The sequence below is a fragment of the Eumetopias jubatus genome, unplaced genomic scaffold, assembly GCF_037043125.1.
Source record: "Eumetopias jubatus isolate StellerSeaLion01/CBP00866 unplaced genomic scaffold, mEumJub1_p1.0 scaffold_4, whole genome shotgun sequence".
Classification (NCBI taxonomy): Eukaryota; Metazoa; Chordata; class Mammalia; order Carnivora; family Otariidae; genus Eumetopias; species Eumetopias jubatus.
In genome coordinates this window covers 170871244-170875694 of record NW_028274810.1, presented here as the reverse complement: position 1 = coordinate 170875694, position 4451 = coordinate 170871244, and the positions used below count along the sequence as shown (strand labels likewise).

The following is a 4451-nucleotide window of genomic DNA, read 5'->3' as shown; positions in this document are numbered from 1 at the left end:
CAATAACAATGTAACATCTCAGAAAATCACGGAAATTATAGAAAACCCTTCTCATTTCTTCAGTGAAGAAATCAACAAAGAAATTTCAAAATATTTTGAACTGAATAATTATGAAGGAGAAAACCATAAAGCTTTTAAAGGGAAACATAGGATAGTATCTTTGTGATTTGTGAAAAGCAAAGTTCTGAAATGTAAAGCAACGACCATAATAGAAAAATTGATTAGTTCAACGTGTCAATTAAAAACTACTTAACAAAAGACATTATTAATAAACTGAAGAGATGGGGTACCTGTGTGGCTTAGCTGGTTAAATGTCCCACTCTTGGTTTCGGCTCAGGTCATGATCTCAGGGTCATGATCTCAGGGTTGTGAGATTGAGCCCATGTCAGGCTCTGTGCTCAGCATCGAATCTGCTTAAGATTCTTTCTACCTTCCTCTCCCTCCCTCTCTGCTCCTCTCCCTTTGTTCCTCCCCCTGCTTGTGCTCTCTCTTTAAAGTAAATAAATAAATAAAATCTTTAAAAATAAATAAAAATAAGCTGAAGAGGCATGCCACAGATTTGAAGAAAATATGTATTATAAAACATGTATCTGACAAAGGACTGGGATGCAAGGTATATAAAGAACTCCCACAATTCAATAATAAAAACAAAATAGCTTGAATTGAATAGACACATGAACAGACACATAAAAATGTGGCCAATATTGTTAGTCATCTGGGTAATGCAAATTAAGACTACATAGACATACCACTACACATACATCAGAACAAATAAAATTAGAAAGATTATCAATACCAAATTTCAGTAAGGATGTTCAGCCACTGGAAATCTCATAAATTACTGTTGGGAATGTCAAACATGATAAGTATTATGGCAAAAGATCTAGCATTTCCTTGTAAAACTAAATATACATTAACCGATGGTCCAATAATCCCATCTCTAGGTATTTACTTAGGAGAAATAAAAGCACATATGCACATAAAAAGACTTGTACAAAAATATTCAAATCAGCTTTATTCATAATAGCCCAAAGTGGAATGTTTCCCAGATATCCTAAAATGGGAGAATGGATAAACAAGGTAGAGCATATTCATATAATGGAATACTACTCAGCAATAAAAAGAATCAACATTGTCAAGCAACAGTATGATTAAATCTCAAAAACATTATGTTGAGCAAAAGAAGCCAGACAAAAATTGTACATACTATATTACTTAATTTTTATGAAGTTTTAAAACAATCAAAATCAGTCAATGATGGAAGAAAATTTGAACAGTGGTTTTCTTGGGGTGGGATTAGTATCAGTAATTGGAAAGGGCGTGAAAGATCTTTCTGGGATGATAGTGATGTTCTATAATGACAGGCTGTGGGTTATACAAGTATTTGCACTTTTCAGAACTCAGAAAAATTTGCGCATTACATTGTATGTAAATTTTACAACAAAAGAAAAAAAACAAATATTGAACTCTAGTTAATGACAGGAAGGCTGAAGTACCTAGGGGGACATACATTTGTCTGAAAGTTATTTTAAAATACAAAAAACATGTAATGTATCGATGTAGGAATAAATATGTGAAAAAGCAAGTATAGTAAAATGTTGATGCTAGAATCTAGGTGATGGGTATTTTGGCATTCACTCTAAAATTCTTTCAATTTTGCTCTGTTTCAATATTTTGCTAATAAATTTTTTGAAAAAGTTCTATACGCAACATCTTGAGAGAGAAGAGAAAACATAGCATTGGGGTGCATGGGCCTGTGGGGCTGGAACTGGAAGGGTCTGTGTTGGCAGGAAAGTTAGGGATCTTGGAAGAACTGCCAGCAGGTCTGATGTTCAAGAAACCACTGACCAACTCTTGGATGTGAACCTTCAAGACAGAAAGTAGTCTCAGAAGTGAGTCTGAGCACTTCCAGGTCACAAGTGGAGCCACACGACCTACTGGTTTTGCACAGACAGCTGCAGATGAAGTGAGAGAGAAACTGCTCATCGTGCAAACTGCAGAAATGAAGTGAGATGTTTTGGCGTTTTGGTGGAAAGCCTGGCTCAGGTCTATTGTCTGAAATCAGTTGATAGCTTATTTGTGGTTGTTCAGGAGTTTGAAGATTACCAGTTCAAAGAAACAGAAGTTCTAAAGGATTTTGAAGAATTGCCTGGAAACTCCCATGCTCAGAGCCTTAAAAGATATGGAAAATTAAAGCCAGTTTCAAGGAAAAAAATTACAAAAGGATAAATAAGAATTCGAGTAAAGGTAAAATTGATAATAAATGAGGAGACAAAACAGAAGACAAAGATGTTAAAAGAGTTTCCTAACACTGGCTTAGATTTACATGTCTTCGACTCTGATGAAAATCCAGCTATTGAAGAGATACCAACATTAGTAGATTCTGATTTGGCATCTTGCAAAGATGAGACTGATGAAAGTTCAAAAGGAGAAACTGATCCTTAAGTGTTAAAGTTTAGAGTCATATGCAGAAAGGAGAGAAACAGTGCTGTACCTCAAATCAGGCTGCAAGAAATTCTAGGGGTGCTGTTCAGGATTAATTAAAGTGGAAAATTGACATGACCAATTTTGATACGGAAACTCTTTTGAAAATCCATGATAATCAAATCATTGCAGGCATTGCATTGACAGGAGAGAGTCTCCACCAAAGAAACAAACATCTCACATTTTGGACCTACAACTCAGATCTGCTCTCACCTACGGGGTGCTCAGGCTCTGTGTTCCTCAACCTACTGATAGGATAGTTGATGGGATGTATGGAACAGGGGCAATACCAAGAGATGGGGTTACAGAAGCTGGTGATAATAATAGCTTGGCTGTTAATAGGGAGGGTGGCACATAATATCTCTTCTTGATTGACCAAGAGCCAAATTAAAGAAGGCAAACCATCCTGGGGCTTGTCCATAGATGCTGTTCAGTGGGATATCTATCTGCAATTCACCACTGAGACCTGGCTCTGTCGATATTACTGTAACAGATATGCCATTTGGAAAAATGATGGCCTCCGAGGAGAGAAACTGTAACCTTTATCCAGCTTGCTTACGGAGATGAACTGTATCTGTGGACCTGAGACAGGCCAGGTTCTACTACTTACTGGGACTGGAAATGCTCTACCAGGGCATTATCTTTAATGAGACACATCTGGCAAAAGGCACCTACTGTCTGCGCAACATAGAGGGTCTTCCTGCAGCAGTTTGTGTTCTGAAACACCCATCCCAAGCTGTTGATTATCCTTCAGAAGATGGAGAAAGAGGAACTCTCTGGTAATGCAAAGAATGCAGTATTAGTACTTCCCAACACTGGAAATGTCAGCACGAAGAACTGAGAAAACTAACATTAACCAAAGTGCAGTTTGCACTATTTAAACTGGTCTAAGGCTCTTCACCCTGGTTAGCAAAAGATATGAACGTCATGTGATGGGATTGAAAAATATCGTATGAGGAGGCAGAGCTTTTCTTTAGACCTGTTCTGAAGAGGTAGCTGGGCATTTAGTACTTTCCTTAAAATGCTTCAAAAATGCCCAGAGAAAAGCCTACTGAAATGCTCTGGGATTTGGGTTTAGAACAGTTTGTTTTCAGGTTTTAGAACAGTTCCTGTTTTCCACTGTGGCAGGTAGAAAGTTCCCCTGGCCTAAAGCGAAGGCAGAGGACAGGAGAGCATCTGAGACCGTGTCCCATTGCCTGGGGAGCTTCACTGTTTAGCTGCTCAATATTTCGTTACCTCAACCTTAAAAACCAAAGTTCAGGACGTGGTGAAATCTCACGAGACCTATAGGAAAGATTGCCATCTGCCTTGAAAATGAAAATAGGCATCTGTTATTCAGATTAGTACACAGAACTGAAATAGAGGACTGAATTCATCGAAGGAGGTGCAAAGATCCTTTACAATTAGTATAGGACATGTCTGTGTATAAACAGTAGCAAATACACTGACAGACAGAGCATGGGAGCAATAAGCCAGATTAAAAGCAAATTCATTTTTCTTTCAGTAAAGAAAAAAAGAAAGAAAATGGCCTTAAAATTTTTTTAAAAAGATGCTCTAAACAAGGAGTATTCAGACAGCAACAATCTCTTAAATAGTAGATCCTATCTCCTAAATATGCACAAAATCAATAGGAGGATGTGAAGTATAGGTTGAGGCAATCTCCCCAAAAGACAAAAAGATGGAGAAATAGAAGAACAAAGAAAATTAGAGAATTAGGCAACATTAACTAAATGGTATTCCAGGCAGCGAGAATTAAAAACATGTGACAAAGGAAATTATCAAAGAAGAAGGAGGAGGAGCAGAGGAGGAGGTGGGGGAGGAGGAGGAGAAGATAATAGAAAAATATTTCCAACAACTGGTTGAAAAGAACGTGCTTTCCTCAACTGAACTACTATGTGCCCCACACAGTGAATGAGGAAAAAAAATAACCACTACCAAGCAATTTCAGAATAATAGGGATAAAGATA

At 37.5% G+C, this 4451-nt stretch overlaps 1 pseudogene; it reads left to right on the top strand.

Moving 5' to 3' along the window:
* The first annotated feature begins 584 nt into the window (after positions 1 to 584).
* LOC114213819 (tRNA (guanine(6)-N(2))-methyltransferase THUMP3 pseudogene) lies at positions 585 to 3267 on the top strand (annotated as a pseudogene).
* Positions 3268 to 4451: the final 1184 nt, after the last annotated feature.